Genomic DNA, 27,495 nt, shown 5'->3' with positions numbered 1-27,495 from the left:
CATGGTTGGCACAGCTAAGCCACCTGCTGCCACTACCATGGCTACACTGCTGTTTATACTGTCACTAGCTCTCATTGAGCACTAGTGCATATCTGAGCAGGGGAATCGCACCCCTTAGCGTACAGCATAGACATAGCCTAAAACAACTTTGGTTGGCTCTGTGGCGCTTTCATCCAAGGATTAGAATTCATGCCAGATGCTTAACCCCTGGGTTGACATGGACTAGGAGCACTCTAAAGGCAAACGGCTCTGCTTTGGGGTACGGGGGGAGAAGTCCCTGAGATCAACCGTTAGAAATCCACTCTAAGGTTGTCTTAGCTAAACACAATTGGAAAGCCCATTAAAGGCACAGGCCAACATGTTTGAAGCCGTCCTGACTGGCTCTCCCTAGTGCTTGCTGGCTGGCAAGGAAACCATGATTAGCCTCTGCTGGAGGGATAATTGCTGAAAGAAAGGGTTTGATGGGTGGGAAGGGAAGGTATGAATGGAAGGACTAATGGAGAGATCTACACGCACCCCAACAAAACTCTCTTTTAAGCTTTCTCTTTGGCAGTCCTTTGCAGCAAATTACATTAAACTGTACTTAAAAAGAACCAACCAGTTCTGTGCTGGTTTCCCCATGTTCCTGCAGCTGATGACCATATGCTGCTTTGTAGCATCTATCCTCCCTATTCTCTTCTAAATTCTGTGTGGCTCACTGGTGATCCTGGCCTTTCAAAGAATACAAACCTTTGTCTCCCACCCGGTTCTTGAGTTCTTGTATCATTTGACTTACCCTCTGCCATGCTTTCTTAGTCGTATTCTTCTTGTGTGATCAGAACTGCTCAGAATATTCAACACCTAGCCTTAGAAGTCCCAGTAAAAATAACTTGCTATAATACTTATGAGTTGCATCCACAAATTTTATCCACAAATTTTCATAACTACGGCAAAGGCGTTAATGCTCTTCAAATTTAAGGGCAACAGATGGATTTTTTCTCTATTTTTAGGAAAGTTCACTCCTGCTTCCTCACCCCTCAAAATTTCATTTTCTCACAAATATTCATATATAATAAAAAAATCGTGAGCTTTTAGGCACCTGAGTCTAAACTGGGACCTAAACCGATTTGAACCTAGATCTGCACCTAACCTATGGTAGCTGGTAGCATCAATAGAAGACCTAGAGAATAGTTCATTTTTAGTTATAGTTCAAAACAGTAGACAGTCTATTCTTTCCCACCGTGCTCTTTCAAAGTTGCTCTGAGGAAGCTCACAAAGAGGCATTTTGAGATTGAAGTGGGAACAAAGTGTTAATTGTTAGATTTTGAGGGCAAAAAAAAAAAAATTTAAGGGAAATCCATCTGAAAGATGTTAGTTGCATACAGAGTATTTCTGTCTCTATCCAGTGTTAAGTAATCTGTTTTAGAAATCTTTTATATGCTGTCCTTGGCAGTTCTCAATAGGCTTTTACACTCAAACAATATGGACTCTAGCAGGTGGCATTTTTGGCAAATGACCTCCTCTCAATACAAAGATATTCAGAAGTTGGCCTTTCTTGTCTTTTTTTTTTTTTTTTAACTAGTATTAAAACAGGAGGTTGAGGGCAAATGTACTAATAGGGCAGAGATGCACTGACAAGTTAGACTAGAAGAAAATCAAAATATCCGTTACCAAAGAATTCAAATCCCAGTTAAAGAATTTAGTGGACTAGCTGAAGATATTAACTATCAGCAGATCTCACTGTGGAAACAAAAGCTGCAAACTTGCAACTGCAGGCCTGTTTCTGTGGCAGAGTTTAGTTACCCCAATGATTCTGTGACTTGCAGGCTTTTTCTTCTTTGTTCTAGTCACGTTGCTTTTCTGACATGAACTGCAAGTAACATGCCCAATTTATGTCTCTCTCTCTCTTATTTTGGTTAATTGTAGTAGTAATTACTAACTTCCAACCCCTGACCTGTTTTTAATCACATTTTTTAAAATGGGCTTTTTGTGCCATTTTAAAATTTGGTGCTTGTTTTTCATTTAGATTATGCTAAAGTGTTCAAGAGGGCTGCAAAGCAAGGTCAAAAGCTTTATCTGTGCAGTGCACGTTTTCTTTTACACATTTTAGTAATTGTAGCTGCTTTCTCTAATAGGGGCTTTTGTTTGAGCTATGTTAAATCTGCTCTTTGTAGGCCACGCTGCTGCAGCAAAAAGAAAAGGAGTACTTGTGGCACCTTAGAGACTAACCAATTTATTTGAGCATAAGCTTTCGTGAAGTACAGCTCACTTCAGCACAGTGTGTTGTCAGATCGGTGATTGGGGTCCAAGACCAACCTCTGTGCTAGTGGAGATATGGGGCCAGATTTTTTCTCCAGTACTCCGAACCCAAGACTTTCCAACGAACTTTGCTCTCACATAGGAATTGAAACAAGGATAAGATGCTCAGGAATGCTCTGTTTCCGTGATACCTGTAGCCAGCTTTTTCTAGAGCTCAGCCGTCGTCATGTTGAGAATCTGGCCACTTACTTTAGTGCGTCGGTGAGAGCAGAGCTCTTTTGACAACCTGCCCCTGCCTTCCCCATTGTGGGCACTGAGCCTCTTTTGACAATATTGGCCATAACGTATGTTGTATAGGGTTCCAATGTGGTTGGCTTCTACCAGCTATCCCAAGCTTATAGCCACTGCCTGTCATGGTGCCTATACCCCAAATGTACATGGACTATGCATGACCCTTTTAAGGAGGTCAGTGGAATCAGCAGCCAAAAAGCCTCCTTGCATTATAAAATGTGGTGTTCTGTCAGTTGAAAAGTTCTTAAGATGTCACAGTACTTAGTGTTTCAAAAGAGCATTTTCCAGATGTCTTTGCATTTTAAATTGACTCACAGCCAGACGCCTTACATTCAAGTTCTAAAACACCTTTTTTAAAAATACTTCAAAATTAGATATAAAAGCCACTCTTTCTTCTGCATTTCTACAGTAAGTTACAATAAACTTCCACAGCGTGTCTTTTCTCCACCCCCAAATGGAAAAGTTTAACAGAGTTTGATGCTTTCAGACTTGGAAACAGTATTAAACAACAGTTAGCTGACCAGCTTCTCTGGGTACAATTGAAAATGCTTGCCAAAAAAATTGTGGTATTTAAACCTTTTGTACAGTCTCTTGTCAAATTTAGAAATGATTGCCTTTTTTTCTCTCCCCAACCATTTTCAGTCCTGCATCTGGTTTAATATAATGGGTGTTTGCATGAATGGCTTAGTTAGCCAGAGTGGTAATAAAACACTTTAAATTTATTGTGACATTTGGATTTAATTAAAAAGTACACACTTAGAAAAGTAAAACGTAATGTGGAGAGAGAGTCAGGAAGGTTTTTCTTCCTTTCTTCCAAAAAACTAATTAGAGTTGTATTTTAAATTGTTTATGTGCTGCTAATCATTGTAATAAATCATTTATACTGAAAAAGACACACTCTAAGAGCTTGTGTAGCTGTTTATGCTCTCAAGTTTCTATCATGAACAAATTGATCTGGAAGTGAATTTATTAACCACGAGGGAAGAAATCATTAGTGCTTTCTCTAAATATTCCCCAGGTACATTTTTATTATAGTAGTTTACTGCTTTAACTAAAAGTAACATTACACAGCCTTGGTTGTAATTATGATGCAAATTGACTTTCCATCACTTACAAGAGAGAGACAGCTGCCTTTTCCCTGCTTATATTTCCATTTTATTTTCATCAGAGGCTTGTCTTCCAAAATTCTTATATAAATTGAAGCCCATGTTCTCAGTAGAACAGTTGGGAAGACTTTAAAAAAATAAATAAATACAAGGTTGCTTGAGTTCTCTCTAATCCATCGGTCTTCATTAAACGCTTTTAAAACCAGGTTAGCTCATCATATGATTTAAGCCTCTCACGTCCTGAAATAACAGTTCATGCTTTGTAATCTTCAAAGCACTGCGGAACACTGCTGATAGGGAGCCAAATATCCAAACATTTCACTAGGGGGTTTTTAAGGTGACTGACACCTCTGGAAGACTTGTTTGTCTTGCAAACGTATTGCACTGTGTGTGAAGCTGCAAGAAAAACTCCAGTCAAGAAAGGCTCATCTTTCCCCACTATAACCCAAAGAAAAGAATAATGGCCTAAGTGTTCAAATCTGGGGACTTTGAATTAGTCTTCCAAATCTATCTTTAGATACCTAAACAAATGGGACTGATTTCCAAAGGTACTGAGCACCTGCAGCTCCGGCCAATATCAATGGGATGTGTGGGTGTTTGAAAGCATATGGCTTTTATTTGGGTGCCTAAATATGGATTTGTAGGCTTAGTTTGAGGCACCCAGGATGGAACGGTTTGGCCCAGCATGAATAGCTGAAAAGAAACTAGCTGCAGTAGATGTTCATTTATAGAACTGGGAGGGTGGTTTGGAGTTGTCTTGCTTTTGTATGTTTTTTCATTTGGACACTTCAATTCCTTAAATTGTGTGAAACACGAGGTAACTGATAGGGAGACTTAATTTGCAATGAAAAATCTTAATTCAAAAACTGTGGTCAGGTTCTGTTTAAAGCAAACAATACTGTGCCTTTTTGAGAGAGGATATTATAAGAGGATAGGAATGAAAGTGCTGCTTTTTTTTTTTATATCCATGTTCAGATAGCTAACTTGGAGAGAGATTATGCTGTATGTATAATAAGAGGGGAGAGATGAGAGGGGTACATATGGCATTCTTGAGGGCAGCCACAAGAGTGCAACAGGATGTTAAGAAAAATAGAGGGGAGGCAAAAATGATGAGTGGAAGTAAGGATCACTTGAGTATCAACCTTGTACATACTTGAAACCGTTCACTACACTTTGTAACTTGCCATTCATAACACAGAGCAGCATCTAGGTGTCAGCTAGTTCTCTCCACAATGGCCTAGACTCCAATTGTCATTTCCCCACTGTGCATCTAAACTTCTAAAATCCCTCTCCCTTATGAGCTGCCTTTGGACTCTGTGAAAGTGTGTTGACTATTAGGAATTCATTTTAGCTGTTCTGAAACTGAGTATTTGAAGAATTTGGGGGCGGGGAAGAGAACTAGAACAAGCCATTAACTCAATAAAAAGGAGTACTTGTGGCACCTTAAAGACTAACCAATTTATTTGAGCATAAACTTTCGTGAGCTACAGCTCACTTCATCAGATGCATCCAATGAAGTAAGCTGTAGCTCACAAAAGCTTATGCTCAAATAAATTGGTTAGTCTCTAAGGTGCCACAAGTACTCCTTTTCTTTTTGCCAATACAGACTAACATGGCTGCTACTCTGAAACCTAACTCAATAAAATGTCAAGATTAAAAGGTTTTGCCACACTTGTGTGTGTATGTTTCCCTAATGATCGCAGGTACTGTACCTTTGAAGGGTAGTTTGCCTGTATCTTTTTTTTTTCTTTATACCATCAGGTGAGTTCTGGAACCTCCCAAGAATTAAGTGGGGGTGAGGCGGGGGAGGGATGCTAACATTTTCTCAACCTGTTCAAGCTTTTTTCTCATTGTTCTTGTGGTTTTAAACTCTTGATGTAAATCAGAGTTGTGCTTAGTTCTTCGTGCTTGAGTCTCTTTACAATCTTTCCCTCTGCCCTTATGGGTGGTTCAAGAGTGACAAAATCTGAAATGTCCATTTTTGTCTCATATACCAAGCTGGCAATACGTAGACTTATACACACGAGCCTATAGGCCTTTAAGCTACATAAATACATTTGCCACACTTAGGTTCTGTTCAAAGGAAATAGTTCTCATTAGGACAAAGGATATAAATTCTTATTTTGTCATTCCTTTTTTTTATATTAGTGATATGCCAAAAAATCTCAAATCCATTATGCTTGTCACATTATGCTTGTAAAGTAAGTGTGTTTTTAAGACTTTTAGCTATTCATTTTTCCAGACACCTACTGTATTATGTTCTGCCACATTAGGTTTTCCTAATAATCTATGGGAGGATGTGATCAAGGCCTGATCTGATAGACTGTGAACATCACTGAATTTTGTAAAAGAGCTATCACGGAGACTGACTCTGCAGACGTTTTAATCTGTACTTTCAGAGATGCACTACATTTTCCTTACCATTGTGAAACAAGATACAAAAGGTTGTCTGATGTTAGGTGTGCTTGTGGCACCTTAGAGACTAACCAATTTATTTGAGCATGAGCTTTCGTGAGCTACAGCTCACTTCATCGGATGCATACTGTGGAAACTGCAGAAGACATTATATACACAGAGACCTTGAAACGATACCTCCTCCCACCCCACTCTCCTGCTGGTAATAGCTCATCCAAAGTGACCACTCTCTTTACAATGTGTATGATAATCAAGGTGGGCCATTTCCAGCACAAATCCAGGTTTTCTTTCAAAAAAAGTTAGACATAGAGAAGGTATTATTGGGATGTCTATGCAAACTTGTGTTATAGTCCAAGTGCATTTTGATACTGGAAAAGAAAGAAAATTGAAAACTAGATATTGGGATGGGGGCATGTTTTCTATTCAGACTGTGGAACCACTAGTAAAAATTCTGTTCACTGAACTCTTCCATTTCTTTTTGCCATAGATAAATTGTCTTTTACTTTGTGTATTTTTTTTCTGAGATCTTAAAAATCAAGGTGCTGGCTGCTCTGCACTGGAGATGCCATGGCACTCTTTAGAGAGACACTGATATCAGTGTATATTGGGCTACGTGACACCTGTCAGCATTTCAGTCCTGCTGTCTGCATATAGCTTGTGAAGTGTTTTGGGATTCTTCAGCCTGAAAGAAATGTAAAATGTATTCATAGTGGAGGCAAGCAGATTAAAAATGAAGTTTCAGATTGGCCAGCATATAGAAATCGACAGTGCTAACCCAAGTAACAGAATGAAACAACTGAGTATTTTCTGTGGTGCTTCATTCATTTCCTTGGCACCATCGTGTGAAATTTCCAGGTTTTCATTTTCAGGAGCTCAGTCCGTCAGTTTTAAAGCAGCTATGGGCCGTAACCTTTGAACACTACGAAAGTTGTTTCCACCTACAAACGCTTGTGTAGCCAGCCTGTGATTGTGTTTATATTACAGTAGCTCCCAAAGGCTTCAGCTGAGGTTGGGGTGCCAGGCACCCTGCAAATGCTTTATAAGAGACCGTCCCTGCTCAGAGTCCTTGCAATCTAAGTAGACGAGAGACTGGGAAAGAAGGGAAACAGACATTGGAGGTGAAGTGACTCACCCAAGGTCATACCATAGGGCTCTGACAGAGCTGGGAATAGAACCTAGTTCTCAGGACTCCAGGTTCTAGGCTCTGTTTGTTAGGCCATGCTGACTTGCAGTGTGGAAACATTGTTTGCTAGACATGGACTGAAGCTTGTGCTTGAGATCTAGGTTAGACGCAAACTCTGGTTTGGGGTTGAGACTGAATCTGGGCTGAGGTTCGGGTTGGGGTAGAATTTTCATTTAAAGGTGGAAAAGCCTTCTCCTGAGAGGTTCTTGAGATATCTTACCCCTGAAGAGGGCAGAAATCACCCAATTAGCAGTTCTTGCGAGTTTTCCTCCATCTTTGGCCAAAAATGGGATGGATTTCTGCTAGAGACTTGACTCCCGCTCCCTTGAAATTCAGATGGGTACAGAATTCAAGGTCCCTATTTGTACCCATCTCTGCTGGTCACTAACAGGGAGTGGTGAGGCCTTGGAGGACCAAAATAGAAGTTGTTACCCTTTCAATCAACAAGGGATCCTTAAATTGGGAAATATTTGGCTTAATGTATTGATCAGCTCTTGGATCTTGAGAATGTCCTCTTCCTCTCTGAATACTCATAATACAAACAGATTATGTACAATAGTGATATATAAAGAGGAAGTTAAATAAATGAAGATTTCCATGCTCTCATTATCACCTAAAATGTGGTTGGTAGTTTAAAAAACACTTTGATGTAGTAACAAACTGCTTATCATAAGCTTTGCTGTAGTAGCTCCAGGCTTGCTTTAGAGTAACATTTTATTCCAGTGCTGCAGGTAATTTAAATGCTCCTCTGAAACGAGGGACCACACAGAGTACTGCTGAGTTGAGGTGGATTGGCAAAGGGCATTATGTTTTGCAGGTGGAAGCACTGAACGTTGGCTATAGATGAATGGGGTAGGTTTAGCGAGATGACTGGGCTGCAGCTTGATTTTCAGGAACAGGTTGTGTTGTCTTTTTCAAAGATCTGCTGCACTGACTGTACAGTATCTGCCCATGGGACTTGTGCCTTCTTCCCTCTACACAGTGGTTCCCAAACTTTAACAATCTGTGAACCCCTTTCACTAAAATGTCAAGTCTCACGAATCCCCTCCAAAAAATGAATATTTCCTGGGATTTTTTCCTTTACTGGTGTATAAATTCTAAAAGCAGTGATCTTGGAAATATAAAATGTTTTTGAGACGTGCTCATTTCACACTATTTATTTATCATTACAGTATTTTTATTACATTATGAAAACAACAACACTCTTCCAAGAGCTCACTTTCATAGCTTGTATCACTTTGAATAAGCCTGTTACAAGACAAGGTGCCTATGTTTCATCAAGAAGTATTGGATGTGAAACAGCATGAAGATATTTAAGAAGCCAACTCAGAGTTTCTCCTACACAAGCATTTAGGTCTTGTGCAGTCCAGGCAAACAATGCATGTTACAACAGAGCTTAAACTTGTTCTTCATAATAATTTTAAAAACAGCAAAAAATATCCACCTCCCTTTCCATTTCTTAGAAGGAGTCTTGAAGTTTAAATCTACTCAGTGTGATAGATATGCTTGCTTTGATCTGCTTAAAGTCCAGGGGCTCTGTGCTGCTGGCCCGTGCTGCCTAGGGTCCCTAGGGACATCTCTGTCCGCCATGAGGGAATTTTTTTCCTGAGAACGCCCTGTAACATTTCTTGAACCCCCAGGAGTTCATGAACCCCAGTTTGGGAACCACTGCTCTAGCAGTTTATCACCCTATTCCCATTTTTCTTGATAAATGCATCCAGCAATGGTAAAGGAACAGACAGAATGCTACTTTCATTTCCATTACTGAAATCCTGTGGTGGATTTGCCAATTATGAACATTGGTTTCATAGCTTTTAAAAACTAGAGTTGCAATAAGATTGACAGTCTTAGGCATTTTGGAGCCTCTTAATTTAATACACAAATGTTTGTTCGTGGTTTAGAAAAGTTGTACGTACTTGCCAAAAGATGTGGCAAGCCATAGGAGTTTGAATTGCTTTCTCGCCCCGCAAAATAAGTTTGGGATGGATGTTATCCTGGTGAGAGTGAGTCTGGGAAACCAAGATTTCTGTTTTACCCGTAACGTTTCCAATAGGAGGACGTTCCCAAGCACCAAATGCACTTAAGGTGTTCCCTCCCCACCTTTAATTATGTGATTTGTAAGTAATAAGTCCTGTCCTTGAGACCTATATTTTTGTTCTTTCAAACCTGGTTTCCCGATTATATAATCCATGAACTTTTCTTGAAATCTCAAAATATCTGTGGCTGATCTTTTCTGTGGGTTAACAAATTGCCTGATTAGTCCATGGTGCCATTCAACATTTGGTGGAAAAATTCCTTTTTTATTGAGTAAAGAGCCAAGTTGCTTTTTTATTATTTATTTATTTATTATTAAGCTCTTTAATTCATGGGCGGAGTGCACGTGACAGGAAAGCATTGGAATTAATCTGAATAGCTGGCATAGGGTAAGCACTATATACCCTACTCTAATCAGCCTGGGATTCTAAAAGCTTGCTAACTGCCTGTCAGAGTAACTGTCCTGCTTCTAGTGGCAGACTGACATAATTCCCCCTATCTCTAGGGAGCATAGTAGAGCACTCCCTGATGTGCTCATAATTCTGAAGGGAAATTGGGCCTTTTTATAGGATTTCTGAAGTGCTCGAGTTCATACAAAGAATTGTAGGCTGTTTAATGTTTTTTAAAGGTTTTTCTAATTGCCACACTTTTACCCCCTTTAAGTGGCTTCAGACTTCCATAGAACTTTTTGATTTTTAAACTAGTCTAATCTCCCAAACTATCTAGTTAGGAAAAAACTATTGTAACTGAAAATGTCTCTGATACTGCTTCCATTTTAATAGAGCCATTTAGTCTGTTTTAAAAGCTTTCTTGGGCACTCGTTATAAATGACTGATTTAAGCCTGACGGGTTTTAATTATAATGTCTTTATACGCAAGTTAAGATGCTTAATGCTAGTGAAAAGTTCTGAACACAAAGGAAACCTGTGTCAAGTTGTAGAGCACTCTTACCCATCTTAATTGCTTTTGGTTTGAACTTTGACCTTAACTTTCCCATTTATGTCTTGCAAATTGCCTTGCCTCATCACAAGAACTTTTTTAGTTGGACTACATAGATCTATTGTAATTTTACAGATTTTCTTTTTAAGTCTTCCAAAGGCCAGAATTTGCCCATCTTGCTCACCCTCTAACACTACAACGTGATTACTTTCCTTGATTACACCACCTTTGACCACGCTGAATAGTACCTTACTCCATGAGTAAAAATGGAGCTACTTATGCAGTATAAAGTACTGTTGTACAAGTGTGAAGGTGGCCTGGCTCTGGACTCAAGTGTTTTGGCAGCTTAAAAGTTCAGTTAAAACAGTGATTCTCAAACTTTTGTACTGGTGATGCCTTTCACATAGCAAGCCTCTGAGTTCGACCCCCCGCTTTATACGTTAAAACCACTTTTTTGTATGTTTAACACCATTATAAATGCTGGAGGCAAAGCAGGGTTTGGGGGTGGAGGCTGACAGCTCTTGACCCCCCACATAATAACCTCATGACTCCCAGTTTGAGCCCCTGAGTTAAAACAAGCTTCCAGTAAATCTCGGCAGTACATTTTTGTATGTAACTTTTATAAGTAATGCCTTAAGTATATTGTTCCTTTTTAGGATTGTTGGTGTCTGCGTAATTTTCCCCATGTGACCCAGCTTTGTTACTTCAGTAACAAAGTTTAGCTGCATCCTTTCCTTAGAGAAGTGTGAATTGCACCCAAGCAGTAGAAAATTAGCCATGAAAATATCCACTGAGAGCAAATTCTTTTCCTGTGTTCTGGAGAGTGCATTTAAAACTTTGAATCCAAAATTGATTTTGAAGAACTCTAATCTAAAATAAACCTGATGTTAGCAATGTGTATGTAACTCTTGCTAGACTCCAGTGTTCTGGTGCATTGGCACGCAATTCCCTGATGCTGTGAAATTGAGACTTATCTGGAGAGTCAAACTTTTCTAAAGAGATTGCAGGGCACTTAAGACTCTCTTTTTCATTAGTAAGGTGAGAGTAGTTCTTTTCAGCGGTCAGGAATTTTATGATGAGTTGTCCACTCAAAACACAGACTATATCAAGCAGTTGGGACTTGACTTGACTGTCGAAATGGAAGGAAGGTAAAGTACACTAATTGGAATTTCTTGTCCTGCGTTGTCAAAAGTTTGGAGGTGAAGCTCAACATTTACTACCCATTTGAAGCAGTTGGAAATGTTTTGGAATCCACTGAACCACTTCAATAAACAGAAGAGACATCAATCCAGGTTCCAGAACATGCCAAATTTCAGAGGCTTTCAGATCAGGGTTTTGAGTTTGTGCTCATCTCTCTTAATAAAATTAAAAAAAAAAAGAAAGAAAGAAAGCAACCTGCTAGTTTTACACTTAATTTTGTTAATGTGTCAGTGAGAATTAAATGGAGCATAAGTAACTGGTCTTAAGAGCAGAATTCCTCTTAAAGAGGATCTGTTGCTGCATAGAGCATTTGTAATGATGGTGAACTACAGCCAATGTGTAGGCAGTGAGTCATACGTTTTTCTGCTGGTGGTGGTCTGAGGTCCAAGGAATAGGATTAGAAAGGTATTATAGGTTAATGAAAATGGCTTCCTTGGGATCAGCTTGAATGCAGCCCAGTGGTCAGCCGTAAAATGGGGAGAGTCTCGTGATCCTGTCTCCTCGTATTCTGAGTACTGTGGTACTAGTAAATCCTGTATATAGTAGAATAGACTGTATTTGCACTCTATTTTAAATGCTTTCGTGGGTGCAGTAAACTAAATGTCAGAATAGTTTGTCCCAGATCCTGAGTGTTCGTTCCATTCTGGAATATTGAGCACATTGCCACATAAGTATTTTCAAACTTTTTGTGCAATGCACAGAAAATGTCTTGCAGTTTCCTCCCACTTTGTTGCCCTTTGTCTGTATAGCACTCTTGTCATAAATATAAAGGGAAGGGTAAACACCTTTAAATCCCTCCTGACCAGAGGAAAAAACCCTTTGGCATACTTCACAAGACCGGACATAGGTAGAAACATCCTTGCCCATTCCCTCCCAGTGGAATGACCTCCCCAAACGGTCTTTGGTCCTGTTCACCCACAGCCAGGCTAAGCAAGCCATCCTGCCTAGCTCTGTTCCGGAAACTTCTACCAGGACCCGGTCAGAGGTGATGGACCCGGACCCCATGCCAACATCTGCAACAGCAGTAGTGGATCCAGTCCCAGAGACCCAGGCAGAGCCAGTCCCGGAACCGGCAGCAGCCAATAACCCTACACAAGAGGCTCAGCTGGAGCCTGAACCCCAACATAGTGCACCAGCGGAGAGTGGTTCACAGTCAACGGAAACAGCCCCATCCCCTACATTGCTTCCAGAAGGACCAAGCCTAGGTCCACAGTCCAATGAGGAACTGATGTCTCCAGCATCAAGGGAACAGTTCCAGACCGAACAGGAAGCAGATGAAAGCCTCCAGAGAGCTTGGACGGTGGCCCAGAGCAACCCACCGCCTCTAAGCTCTTCTAATCGATCCAGGTTTGTTGTAGAAAGAGGACTTTTATACAAGGAAACTCTTTCTGGTGGACACCAGGAAGACTGGCATCCTCAGAGACAGTTGGTAGTTCCAACTAAGTACTGGTAAAGCTCTTGAGCTTGGCCCATGATCATCCTAGTGGCCATGCTGGGGTGAACAGGACCAAGGACTGTTTGGGGAGGTCATTCCACTGGGAGGGAATGGGCAAGGATGTTTCTACCTATGTCCAGTCTTGTGAGGTATGCCAAAGAGTGGGAAAACCCCAAGACCAGGTCAAAGCCCCTCTCCAGCCACTCCCCATTATTGAAGTTCCATTTCAGCGAGTAGCTGTGGCTATTCTGGGTCCTTCTCCAAAAAAGACACCCAGAGGAAAGCAGTACATACTGACTTTCATGGATTTTGCCACCCGATGGCTGGAAGCAGTAGCTTTAAGCAACACCAGGGCTAAAAGTGTGTGCCAGGCACTACCAGACCTTTTTGCCAGGGTAGGTTGGCCCTCTGACATCCTCACAGATGCAGGAACTAATTTCCTGGCAGGAACTATGGAAAGCCTTTGGGAAGCTCATGGGGTGAATCACTTGGTTGCCACCCCTTACCACCATCAAACAAATGGCCTGGTGAAGAAATTTAATGGGACTTTGGGGGCCATGATACGTAAATGAGCACTCCAATGATTGGGGCCAAGTGTTACAGCAGTTGCTCTTTGCCTACAGAGCTGTACCACATCCCAGTTTAGGGTTTTCACCATTTGAACTTGTACATGGCCACGAGGTTAAGGGGCCATTACAGTTGGTGAAGCAGCAATGGGAGGGGTTTAGACCTTCTCTAGGAACTAACATTCTGGACTTTGTAAACAACCTACAAAACACCCTCCGAACCTCTTTAGCCCTTGCTAAAGAAAACCTAAAGGATGCTCAAAAAGAGCAAAAAGCCTGGTATGATAAATATGCCAGAGAGCGTTCCTTCAAAGTAGGGGACCAGGTCATGGTCTTAAAGCCGCTCCAGGCCCATAAAATGGAAGTGTCGTGGGAAAGGCCATTCACGGTCCAGGAGCGCTTGAGAGCTGTTAATTATCTCTTAGCCTTCTCCACCTCCAACCAAAAGCCTAAGGTGTACCATATTAATTCTCTAAAGCCCTTTTATTCCAGAGAATTAAAGGTTTGTCAGTTTACAGCCCAGGGAGGAGATGACGCTGAGTGGCCTGAAGGTGTCTACTACGAAGGGAAAAGTGCTGGGTGGCGTGGAAGAGGTGAACCTCTCCATAACCCTTGGGCGTATGCAGCGACAGCAGATCCAGGAGCTGTGCACTAGCTACGCGCTGACGTTGTCAGCCACCCCAGGACTGACTGAATGGGCATATCACTCCATTGACACAGGTAATACTCACCCAATTAAAGTCCAACCTTACCGGGTGTCTCCTCAAGCTAAAACTGCTATAGAACAGGAGATCCAGGATATGCTACAGATGGGTGTAATCCGCTCCTCTGGCAGTGCTTGGGCATCTCCAGTGGTTCTAGTTCCCAAACCAGATGGGGAGATATGTTTTTGTGTGGTCTACTGTAAGCTAAATGCTGTAACTCACCCAGACAACTATCCAATGCTACACACAGATGAACTATTAGAGAAGTTGGGATGGGCCCAGTTCATCTCTACCTTGGACTTAGGGGTACTGGCAGGTACCGCTAGATGAATCCGCCAAGGAAAGGTCAGCCTTCACCACACATGTCGGGCTGTATGAATTTAATGTGCTCCCTTTTGGGCTGCAGAATGCACTCGCCACCTTCCAAAGTCTTGTAGATGGTCTCCTAGCGGGATTAGGAGAATATGCAGTCGCCTACCTTGACGATGTGGCCATATTTTTGGATTCCTGGGCAGAACACCTGGAACATCTACAAAAAGTCTTTGAGCACATAAGGGAGGCAGGGCTAACTGTTAAGGCTAAGAAGTGTCAAATAGGCCTAAACAGAGTGACTTACCTTGGACACCAGGTGGGTCAAGGAACTATCAACCCCCTACAGGCCAAAGTGGATGGTATCCAAAAGTGGCCTGTCCCAAAGTCAAAGAAACAGGTCCAATCCTTCTTAGGCTTGGCCGGATATTACAGGCGATTTGTGCCGCAATACAGCCAAATCGCCGCCCCACTGACAGACCTAACCAAAAAGAAACAGCCAAATGCCATTCAGTGGACCGAAGAATGTCAGAAGGCCTTTAACCAGCTTAAAGCGACCATGTCTGACCCTGTACTAAGGGTCCCAGACTTTGACAAACTGTTCCTAGTAACCACAGATGTGCCTGAGCGTGGTGTGGGAGCAGTTTTAATGCAGGAAGGACCGGATCAAGAATTCCACCCTGTAGTGTTTCTCAGCAAGAAGCTGTCTGAGAGGGAAAGCATCTCGTTAGTCAGTGAAAAAGAATGTTACGCCATTGTCTAAGCTCTGGAAAAGCTACGCCCATATGTTTGGGGACGGCGTTTCCACCTGCAAACCGACCATGCTGTGCTACAGTGGCTTCATACCGCCACGGGAAATAACTTATTCGGTGGAGTTTAGCTCTCCAAGATTTTGATTTCAACATCCAACACATCTCAGGAGCTTCTAACAAAGTGGCTGATGCACTCTCCCATGAAAGTTTCCCAGAATCAACTGGTTAAAATCGTCCTTGAGATGTGGAAAATATTGTTAGTCTTTCTATACTTGGTAGTATATTTAGAGGTGCATGTGTCTTATTAACTCTGTTTTCTCCTAGTGCTCCAGGAAGAAATCACAACCAATGTTTTACCCTATCTGTGATTTGGGGGGCGTGCCATAAATATAAAGGGAAGGGTAAAAACCTTTAAATCCCTCCTGGCCAGAGGAAAAAACCCTTTCACCTGTAAAGGGTGCCAGGATAACCTCGCTGGCACCTGACCAAAATGATCAATGAGGAGACAAGATACTTTCAAAGCTGGAGGGGGGGAGAAACAAAGGTTCTCTCGGTCTGTGTTTTTTTTTTGTTTTTTTTTTCTGGGACCAGAGCAGGAATGCAGGTCAGATCTCCTGGAAAGGGCTAATAAGCAATCTAGTTAGATCTGCATTAGATTCTGTTTTGTTTAAATGGCTGATAAAATAAGTTGTGCTGAATGGAATGTATATTCCTGTCTCTGTGTCTTTTTGTAACTTAAGGTTTGCCTAGAGGGATTCTCTATGTTTTGAATCTGATTACCCTGTAAGGTATTTACCATCCTGATTTTACAGAGGTGATTCTTTTACTTCAATTAAAATTCCTCTTTTAAGAACCTGATTGCTTTTTCATTGTTCTTAAGATCCAAGGGTTTGAGTCTGTGTTCACCTATGCAAATTGGTGAGGAATTTTATCAAGCCTTCCCCAGGAAAGGGGGTGTAGAGTTTGGGAGGATTTTGTGGGGAAAGACATTTCCAAGCGGGCTCTTTCCCTGTTATATATTTGTTTATTGCTGCCACCACCAAGCATCTAAGTCCAAGGGCAAAAGGTAAAATAGTTTGTACCTTGGGGAAGTTTTAACCTAAGCTGGTAAAAATAAGCTTAGGGGGTTTTTCATGCAGGTCCCCACATCTGTACCCTAGAGTTCAGAGTGGGGAAGGAACCTTGACAACTCTAGAGTTATCTCCATGCATGATTTACTCTTAAAAAAAAAAAAAAAAAAAAAAAAAAAAGATGGTGGTATTGAAGGAATGTAAAGAAAGTTGGCACCAACTAATTACTCTGACAGTTACTAATTTTTGTCACTCCTTTTCAAGGTGTTTACATGTTAGGCTTATAGCGTAAGGGGCCAATTGTGGATTGCTAAACCCTGATTTAGCAATATAAATAAAAATGGATTAAAAAAACCACTCTGATCTATGCTATATGACTAGTTACTGGCTAATTCCAGGTCTAACAGATATTAAACAAGCTTTACCTGTGCATTAAAGGGGAAGGGTAGTGGCCCATGTTAATGTCATGGTTTTCTCAGCTACCATCCTCAGAGAAGACTTCAGCTGGTTAAGGCTGCATGGAAATGAATTTGTGCGTTTGGTCGTGGGCCTGCCTAAGTAAAGATAGGACCAGATCAGGAGAGTAAACAGGTGAGTGGAAGCCGTGCTGCAGTCTGGCACGTTTTCTGCCCATCCTCCACCACGTTCAGATGCTAATAGATTTTGAAGGGACCATTATGATCATCCAGTCTGACCTCCTACTTAATGCTGGCTGTAGAATTTCACCAAACAATTCCTGCATCAAACCCATAACTCTGAGCTAGTGCATTAAAAAAAATACATTCTGCCTTCTAATTAAAATCAGATTACAGCAAAGGAAACCATGCTAAACTTTCCACAGGGCAGGAGCATTGGGGAACTTGCTTGGGACTTGGGGTGCTATTTCAAGCTGGTGGTGGTAGGGAGTGGGACGGAGGCCTTTTCAGTATAATCCTTTACTTTGGGTCTGGTGTGTTTTCTGCAGGTCCAGTGTTGCTTCAGGATCCCTGGTTGTAGATCAAGGCTCACTACAGCAAAATGGTCTCACTGCTTACTGAACTCCCGCTTCCCCCAAATATGGAATTCTTTCCTTCTTTACTCTGACCTATACACTAGCAAATCGGTTTCTTAAGCATGTGTGTACAAGCAAAGAGCTCTGTCCTCTCAGGTGACCCATATGTTTCCTTGGGGGTGTCTGCGCTACGAGCTCTACAGAGGCACAGCTGCAATATGCAGCTATGCCACTGCAGTGCTGTAGTGTAGACTTTTCCTACCTCGATGAAGGAGTTTTCCATTGATGTAGGTGATCTACTACCTCCGCTCCTCCCCGAACAGTGGCAGCTAGGTCGACGGAAGAATTCTTCTCTGTGAAAGCTTGCTATTCTCACCAATAGAAGCTGGTCCTATAAAAGATGGTACCTCACCCACCTTGTCAGTTTAAAAACTTAGCACTTGCGAACAGTTAAAGCATAGTTGTATCTGAGATATCACAGTTTCCCCTATTAAACCAAGGAAAAATTGGCAACTGTTATCTGTTGGTAATTCTTGACTTTTTTTTAATGATGACCACTATATATGCAACTGTCTCCTGGATATCTTCATCTGGAGACTTGAAACAAATCTGAGGGAGTCCCAGACTTCTATATACACTAGAGCAATGTGTCCTTTTGGAATATATTGGCGAGGCAGAAAATTATTTATCTTTGGTAACCTTGGTTTTCTGCCACTACTTTCATGAGACAGAATTCCAGCCTGCTTTATTTTTAAGTCAGCAAACTGATTATATATTGTAAAAGATCAGTGTTTTCATGGGTGAATAGTAATTACTGAGTAATGGCTTAAAACATTTCCTGAAGGAACATAAAGCTGTTTTTAAAAGTCAAGAGTACATTAAAAGGATTACTATGTAGATTTGATTTTTAGATAACACTAAAATGGATCCCAAATGGACTTATGAAAGGGGATGCTATCTCTTTAATGGAAAGTGCATGGTCTGACAGTTAAGCATGCAAATGGTTTGTACTTATTGCTGCAAAGAAGTGGGTTGGCTTTTTTTTCCTCCTTCTTTCAACAAAGAAGTTGGAAATGGCTCCCCCCAGCCCACTTCCAACTTTTAATAGCAAATAGACTTGTATGGTGGTTGCTTGGGAAGGTAAAAAGAGACTAGGTTTTTCAGGATAACTGCATCTTTATGAATCATTAGAGAGGTATGTTTCATGACACTAGAAGGTCAATAGCAATTGTATCTGTTACATGGATTGCATTAAGTGAAAGACTCTGTCTGCACTCTTTAAAAGTGGATTCTTGCTCATCTTTTGAAAAACCCAGGGGAAATGCAATTAGATCCTTAGAGGTAAAGGTGAAGAGTTGACTGTGAAATACACTAATTCTGTGCAGGGGGTGCATTTCAGAGTGTAAATCTGTTGTAAGCTTTTTGGGGGTCTTCCTGCTTACATATTGTGATGACCTGTGATAGCTGTAGCTTTTGATGTTTTTTTAATGACTTTCTAGCTATTGATGGCTTCAAATATTGCCTCTGGCTTCAATATTATTCCCTTTAAAAACATTTGAAAAGCATATATCCATATTTCATTACGCTTTGGTTGATTTCAAATTCTTTTATGGTAGTAGACAAATTTTTATTGTCTCCAAAATTCTTGAGAAACTTCAGTAGGCCTGTGAAAGCTTTGCATTAGAGAGTTGTTATTGCCTGTATTAGGGTTTGTGACAGATTGCTTCATCTATGTACACAGAACAGAACATCAAATGGCCATTTGGCAGTGGGCATTGAAATTCTATTAAGGTTGCCGAAAGCTTAAGCTGACAATGTGTATGTCTGCAAAAAGGAAAAAGAAATGATGAGGGTCTTACAATGATACAGCTCTGTTTACCTGGAAGTACTCACTAATTTAAAAATAAATAAATAAAAGAACCTACATTAAAGCAGTGTTATAGACTCATTGTTAAACCTGAGTTCAGACATGTTCTGTATCCTTTTTTCATATATGTGTGCTTCTTGCAATCTAAACAGTAATGTATTCAACCATACACTTTAACAGAAAATAGGAATACAAAATATTATTCATGTGCATTTAGAGTTGACTTCAACTCTTATTCCCCTGGCTTTTGGGGGGATTTTAATTGCACTTAATTTAAGGTTTTTACAGTTAATTTCCTTTCTTTTTAAAAATAAAGAGAAAAGAAGTTGGCTTTGTTGCAATATTGGTATTTTAGTTACCCTAAGTGAAGGGTGAGTTCCTAGCTTTGTTGCCATTTGGCCTGGAGACAGATCTGTTTTTCTGTTTGCTTTGGCAGTTAAATCTTCTGCATAGAAGAACCAAGGAACTTAATTTTGTTTTAATGGTAACTTACAAATTTGTACAACATGGAAAGACTCCCAGCCAAATCTGAAATCACTGAAGCCGCAATATTTTCCCACCAGCGAGTTTCTCATTCTTTGCTAGCGTGCGTTAGGTGTGATCTTGAATTTGTAACTTTTTATTTTTCTACTTTCCCTGGCCCCAAACAACTAAACGAAGGTACTAATAATCCTCAAAAAAGGCAGCCCATGCCAAATTTCAAACTCAACTGATTTTGCTTTAGTGGTGTCTTTAAGAAATTAGAATATTCTGACACTGGGGAGATGGGAGGTGAGAAAGTTGGGTTTTAGTTGCTTCTCCCAGAACTCAGAACTGTTGTACGGATTTTGTGAACATGCTCCCCCCCCGCCCCTCACCCCCCCCCAAAAAACAAACCAACCACAAAAACTGTAGATAGTTTATATCCATATATCTTTGGAAAACTTAAGCCCGCAACTAGAATATTTGTATGAGCATATAAAAATATTACTTATGGAAGCTGTTTTGCAACCTTCACCATTGTGGATTCCATCTAGTGCTTGGCATGTGTTATATTTTTTAACTACAAGTTGTACACTTGTACGAACTAGGTACATAATGAAGATTGGCCTGAACTAGTCATCTGAACACCACAGAGGAAGGGAGTTTGAATTTTGAGCCTTAATCCAAATTTTGTGGATTAGGTCCATCTGTCTGCAGTTCTTGGACAAGAAATGAAGAGGAGTGACTTTGGATATCTGTGTTTGGGTGCCCAGCTTCAGCCAGCACACTTTGAAAATTAGGTCCCTGTCTTGCCCCTTTTAAAGTGTTGCAGGTTGGGCAACCAAAATCATTAGACGCTTCTGAAAAATTAAGCCACCTTGTGCAATTGAAACTGGAGTAGGCAATCAGAGAATACAATAGCATACTGCAATTTGGCTAAGATTCTAGGGCTAAAAGTAGTGTCCGTCCCCCCCCCCCCGCCCTGCAGCAAATAAAGCAAGCCTGGGGATATCTAACTAAGAGTTGTTCTGAACCTCAGTTTTACATCTCTTCTTAAAAACTGCCCCCTGCACCAACAGGGCTCCTTATTCTGCTTGAGGAATTTGTTCAGTAATGACTCAGAGGAAAGAATGCCACCAAATGAATTCCCAAAGCCATACGGAAATCAGCCACTGCATATCACAGCACAACACTAGAATTGTGAAATGATCATGGTTTTCTGTAATACCTTCCTTTTTTGAAATTATTCATTGAATAAGTTTGATGAATATGACTTGGTCTATTTTGATTGTCCATGCATCACATGGTAAGGTTCAGCTCATTCATTGGATGCCCTAATCTCATTAAATCAGGTTCCAGGAGCAAATTTTCAAGGTGGCAAATACTGAAAATGTACTCTTTGACTTGATAGTTTCCTGTTTAGCAAACTTGTTTGCTAGAATGTTCACAGAAGATAAACACAATAGTACTACGAGCACAGTCAAAGTGCTTTTGTTTTAAAAATAAGACTGAAAATTCTCTAAATCTTCTTTATTTGTAAATACTTGCCCAGCTCTGCTTATGTTGGTGTTGAGACTAAAGCTTAGAAATAATGTCAGATCCTCTGATGAAAGATGCCACAAGAGTGCTGCTTATTTACTGTATTGACAAAAGTCAATAAGATTACTCTTCAGTTGCCATTTTGTCTTTTGCAGCCAAATGCTAGTTTGTTACTGGAAGGTCAGTTTTTTAAATGAAGCTATTAGATGTAAATAAGATTCTTTAAGTACTCTGAAATACCAGGTTAAACTGCCTATGTGTCTCCCAACTTCCCAAAGTGTGACCTCTAAGCACAAATTGCTTTAAGCCCTTATTGCTTTAGGAATTCAATGTTCCATCTACCCCCTTTTTATATTTGTTTTTGCAATTAACGTAGCATATGCACTGAGAAGAATTGTAGCCTCTGGTTTCCAACCTGAAGCATGTTGGCTAATTATATGTTTGGAAGTGCTGGGCAGCCATTTAAGCAATAGTTTGTGGCTGAACAAAACAACATCACCATGGTCCCCAGATGCCTGTGTGTTAGGTGTTGTACAAACCTATATGGAAATGTAGTCCTTGACCTGAAGAGTGGCAGTCTGCTAGTACCTTTTGGGGGAGGGGAGGGAGGTTAGAGCATGGTTACCCAGTCTGTTGTTGTGAGAAGTTGTTATGATGGTAAAAGCAGTTAATCTGTGGGAAAGCTTAAAAAGTTGCTGAAGGAAAGAGTTAAAGCCATCTGCCTGAAAGCATTGTGTAAAACATACACACAATGTTGGGAAAACAAGCCAATTATGTGTGCTTCATGGGAGGTGGGGGAGTGACCTTTGTGTATAATTAGTTCTTTTATTTAAAGCAAAGATTTTGACTAGAATAACTAATTAGCTGTCATAAATGGCAAATTGAAGATTTTGGCCAGATTCCTTAGGGACTGTGGGAGGACTTCCCTCCTCCCAGCCCATACTGTACGCTCACACTCTTTCCTCATTAGAGTTGTTTTTAGTTCTTTGCTGTGGTAATGAGAAGTGCAGTCGCTGCTCTTAACTGAGCCCCCTCTAACAAGGCATGAAATACAGGTGGAACAGAACTGCCTTCAGCTACTGCTGCTTTAATATGAAGCATTTTAGATGTATTGGTAGGTTGGAGGGCTGTTGGGGGAAGGAGGGGAGGGCTCGAAAAGTCACGGTGATCTCAGCTGCGTATTATGCTCTGGACTTGATTGTATAAAACACAAGAAAGCCAGGAAGCCTTGAGGCATATATCATTAGCCAGCAGTCCACATTACTCTTTCAGACCAATTAACCTTTAGAGTTGCATTAAAGAAATTAGGTGGTGAACTTCCATGCTTTCAGACAGGACCAGGAGCCCTCTTGCAGAACACAGCACTGTAGAGACGTACATCACAGCACCCTTTCAGGGAACTATTATTTCCGTGTGTGGCCCGCCCTTTTTAAAAGTTTTCCAGTCTCTCAAAAATGAAGATCTATGAGGGGTGCTCTTAGAGGTATAGTTACAGATTGCCACATGAATAAAATATCTGGAAAATGATTTAGAAAGATTTCGGGTGTATTTAGTTGATACTTGTGGTATAAGCCAGCTGAATAATTTTCTTGAAAGACCCTTGACAGAGAAGAAATAGGCTGATTAAAGCCAGTTTGTCAGCCCTGGAGTAGAGGTAAAGTTTAGCTTACCCAGTAAAATAACATCCTCTTTAGACACAATGGTAAATTTCAGTATGACCAGAGGGAGGTGTCTGTAATTTTTTTTAATGTGTGTTGGAGCTGTGAGTGCTAAGTATAGCTTTTATTTTGTATTTTCCAGCAGCAAGTCTATTAAGTTGTAAAGGGCAAGGAAGAGAGTATAGGTAGCCAAAAATAGAAAGGTTTCATCTACTGTTTCTAAGAAAAGGTACCATGGATGGTGAGCAGTGGGGAGGGGGAGAATGGAATTCGATATTACTTGCAAAATTTCCACTTCAGTACTCTATCAAAATTCCTTTGTAATACATTTTGATTATGTATTTAAACAGGTAAGCATCAGTATGTTACTTTTCCCAGCTCCACAGATGTATGTTTCTTTATAATGTTAGCTTGACCAGTGCATGTGGGCCTGTGCCTGAGGTGGTCTGTTAACTCTTGGGGGGATTCTGCGCCACTGCGCATGTGCAGAATTTCTAGCCCCTGCAGATTTCTTTGCTTCCCCACAGAAAAATTACTTTCTGTAAGGGAAGTAAAGGGAAGCCATAAGAGCAGTTATGCAGTCCTCCCCAGCAGTATGTTTTGGGTGCCCAGGGCATCTGGCAGAAAAGTAAATCACTGTGGGTCAGGGGACAGGACTTGGGAAGACCTGGTTGGTGGCTCAGCTGCTAGTGGACCCCCAAATGAGCCACCCACATCTGGATCCCCACCCCATTGATCCCCAACCAGCTGCACCTGGATCCCCCCCCCACAGAGTCCCATTACTGTTGCACCCAGAACCCTCCAACAAGCCCCTGCACATCCAGTTTTCCCCCCATCACCTGGATCCCCCACTGAGCCACCCACACCCAGATTGCCCCATATAGAACCCTCCCAACTGATACCTGGATCCCCCACAGTAAGCATCTCCATGCTTGGATCTTGCCTTGCTGAGCCTGCCTGCCCACACCTGGTGCACCTGGCACAGCAGGGCAAGGCCAGTACTTGCGCTGTGTCAGGGTTGCGTGCAGCCTTACTTGGGCGGGCAGGGTACGACTGCACAGTGATCTCCCACTTCTGGGAAGCCAGTGGCCTGTGCTCCTCAATGTCATGCTGGAGCCTCCACATTTAGTTGACAAATAAAATTTGCAGAATTTTCAAATATTGTGTGCAGAATTTTAATTTTTTTGGTGCAGAATGCCCTCAGGAGTATCTGGGGTTTTTTTGTTAGCACCCATTCCAACACCACATTTTTCCAGGCAAAATGAACTGTATTTCTTGCTTTAGAGCCTTAGATAAATACAAGAAAATAAATAATACTCCAGTGGTGGTTCATGATTTTAAGGTAGGAAAGTGACTTACTAATAAAAATTTGAGGTTCTGAATACTGGCTGGCTGGCATTATTCAGCCATGGTGGTTTGTTTTTCGAGGTGGGAGGAGAGTGGGGTTTGGTGTTAAACCGTCCCTGTCTTCTGAGATTTCCCTGCAGGGCTCAGGCTGTAAAGTTGCAATGCTTTGGAGACTCTGCTCGCTCCTTGTTTGGAAACGAAATGACAAGTACCCTGTGAATCCAGGCTCATAAACTTTGGCAGTTTTGAAATTTGTTTCACACCTCACTTGCCATGTCAATGTGCCAGCTAATTGCAGTCAAAACTTTTTATAGTTCCATTTGTGCTCCATCCAGATTGGTTAGGGTGTTGGGGGTGGGGAGCCCTCTAGACCAAAATGTAATTTCAAAACTCTGAACCTGACTGGCACAGGTTGACCTTGCTCGTTATTATCTGAGTGGGAATAGCAGCTTTGAACATCATATGATCTCTGCAATGCTAGCTTTTTTCATTAGAAAACCCCCTGCTGAAAACTGACCAAGTGTGTGGCATTTCTTTCCTTGCTAAGGTACTGTAAAACAGATCTTCACTGCTTTTCTGCTAGTTATTAGAAGAAAATTGGAACGTGGTGCTATCCTCCTGTTCACAAGAGCCTCTCCTAAGGGTATGTCTACGCTACAAAATTAGGTCGCATGTATAGAAGTAGATTTTTTTAGAAAGCGATTTTATACAGTTGATTGTGTGTGTCCCCACTAAGTGCATTAAGTCAGTGGAGTGCGTCCACAGTACCGTGGCTAGCGTTGACTTTCAGAGCTTTGCACTGTGGGTAGCTGTCCCGCAGTCTGCTGCCCATTGAAATTCTGGGTTAAGCTCCCAGTGCCTGATGGGGCAAAAACATTGTCGCGGGTGGTTTTGGGTACATGTCGTCAGTCGCCCGTCCCTCCGTGAAAGCAAAGGCAGACAATCGTTTAGCGCCTTTTTTCCGTGCGGGCTCCCTACTGCTTTCAGCAGACGGTGCAGTAGGACTGCAAACCGTTGTCCCGACCACTTCTGCTGCCACTCTGTTCTCCTGATGCTATGAATCCATCTCTCAGGTCCTCTATATGACCATCATCATCCATCGCTTCCGCTGCCACTCTGCTCTCCTGGTGGTCTTGCAGGGTCGCTTCCACTGCCACTCTGTTTGCCTGCTCTTGTCTCACCATACCACGGCAAGTGTGCAGCCCACTTAGCTGTTGTATCCTGGCAGCAGACAGTGCAATAGGTCTGCAAAACTGGTCATCCAACCACCGCTTCCCCTGCAACTCTGCTCTCCTGCAGATGCCATACCACGGAGCCCGCTCAGATCGCTGCGGCAGTTATGAGCATTGTAAACACCTCACGCATTATCATGCAGTATATGCAGAACCAGAACCTGCAAAAGCAGGTGAGGAGGCGACGGCAGCGCGGTGACGAGAGCGATGAGGACATGGACACAGACTTCTCTCAAAGCACGGGCCCTGGCAATGCGGGCATCATGGTGCTAAGGGGGCAGGCTCATGCCATGGAACGCCGATTCTGGGCCCGTGAAACAAGCACAGACTGGTGGGACCGCATAGTGTTGTGGGTATGGGATGATTCCCAGTGGCTGTGAAACTTTCACATGCGTAAGGGCACTTTCATGGAACTTTGACTTGCTTTCCCCTGCCCTGAAGCAAAAGAATACCAAGATGAGAGCAGCCCTCACAGTTCACAAGCGAGTGGCGATAGCCCTGTGGAAGCTTGCAACGCCAGACAGCTACCGGTCAGTTGGGAATCAATTTGGAGTGGGCAAATCTATTGTGGGGGCTGCTGTGATCCAAGTAGCCAATGCAGTCACTGAGCTGTTGCTATCAAGAGTAGTGATTCTGGGAAATGTGCAGGTCATAGGGATGGCTTTGCTGCAGTGGGATTCCCTAACTGTGGTGGGGTGATAGACGGAACCCATATCCCTATCTTGGGACCGGATCACCAAGGCTGCGAGTACATAAACCGAAAAGGGTACTTTTCCATGGTGCTGCAAGCAGTAGTGGATCACAAGGGACGTTTCACCAACATTAACATGGGATGGCCGGAAAAGGTACATGACGCTCGCATCTTCAGGAACTCTGGTCTGTTTCAACAGCTGCAGCAAGAGACTTGCTTTCCAGACCAGAAAATAACTGTTGGGGATGTTGAAATGCCTATCGTTATCCTTGGGGACCCAGCCTACCCCTTAATGCCATGGCTCATGAAGCCATACACAGGCAGCCTGGACAGTAGTCAGGAGCTGTTCAACTACAGGCTGAGCAAGTGCAGAATGATGGTAGAATGTGCATTTGGATGTTTAAAAGCACGCTGGTGCAGTTTACTGACTCGGTTAGACCTCGGTGTGAAAGTTCTGTTTGTTTCTCTTTGATGAAAATCCGCCCCCTTGGTTCACTCTACTTCCCTGTAAGCCAGCTGCCCTCCCCTCCCCCTTTCTATCACGCTTGCAGAGGCAATAAAGTCATTGTTGTTTCAAATTCATGCATTCTTTATTAATTCGTCACATAAATAGGGGGATAACTGCCAAGGTAGCCCGGGATGGGTGGGGAAGGAGGGAAGCACCAGAAAGGGTGGGGGAGGAGGGAAGGACAAGGCCACACTGCACTTCAAAACTTATTGGATGCCAGCCTTCTGTTGCTTGGGAAGTTCTCTGGGGTGGAGTGATTGGTGGAGGCCTCCCTCCCTGTGTTCTTGGGCATCTGGGTGAGGAGGCTATGGAACTTGGGGAGGAGGGCGGTTGGTTACATAGGGGCTGCAGTGGTGGTCTGTGCCTTTCCTGCACCTCAACCATATGCTGGAGCATATCAGTTTTATCCTCCAGTAGCTTCAGCATTGCATCCTATCTCCTTTCATCATGCTGCCACCATCTTTCCTCTTGATCCTGCCACCTCTTCTGTTGCTCCCGCCACTTGTCCTCTTGCGCATCCCTCCTGTCCTCACGTTCATTTTGTGCTTTCCTGGACTCTGCCATTGTCTGCCTCTATGCATTCTGCTGGGCTCTTTCAGTTTGGGTGGACTGCATGAGCTCAGAACATTTAATCGAGAGTGCTTTTTTTTTTTTTTTTGCCTTATCTGCGCTAGCCTCTGGGACGGAGATGCTAGTCGCAGCGTTGAAACATTTGCAGCTGCTGGAGGGGAAAAAAGGGATATTAAAATTGAAAAAGACACATTGGCCATTTAAAAGGTGGGGCTGATATTTTCAGGTTAATGTGCAGCACAAACCCAACTAACACAATTCTCTGGAATGATTGCTTCACCGCTCCCCCCACCGCGTGGCTAACAGCAGGGAAGATTTCTTTTCAGCCACAGACAAACAGGCCAGCAGGAACGGGCACCTCTGAATGTCCCCTTAATAAAATTCCCCTA

General features: G+C 42.2%; 1 protein-coding gene across 4 annotated transcripts in view; it reads left to right on the top strand.

The window, feature by feature from the left end:
• The window catches only part of LMO1 (LIM domain only 1), an 82,197-nt gene that overhangs the window by 27,659 nt on the left and 27,043 nt on the right, over window positions 1–27,495 (top strand). The window contains exon 1 of one of the 4 annotated variants that reach the window (XM_084631936.1): window positions 24,728–24,748. The exons of the other annotated variants lie outside the window; for them this stretch is intronic. The gene's annotated coding sequence lies outside the window, so the exon portion shown is untranslated. Of the gene's footprint in view, window positions 1–24,727; window positions 24,749–27,495 lie in introns of those variants that run through there. 4 annotated transcript variants of the gene reach the window in all.

Source organism: Lepidochelys olivacea, assembly GCF_965140295.1.
Source record: "Lepidochelys olivacea isolate rLepOli2 genome assembly, chromosome: 6".
NCBI classification, from domain to species: domain Eukaryota; kingdom Metazoa; phylum Chordata; order Testudines; family Cheloniidae; genus Lepidochelys; species Lepidochelys olivacea.
The sequence above is the reverse complement of the archived record's forward strand: the minus strand, read 5'-3'. Positions and strand labels throughout refer to the sequence as shown.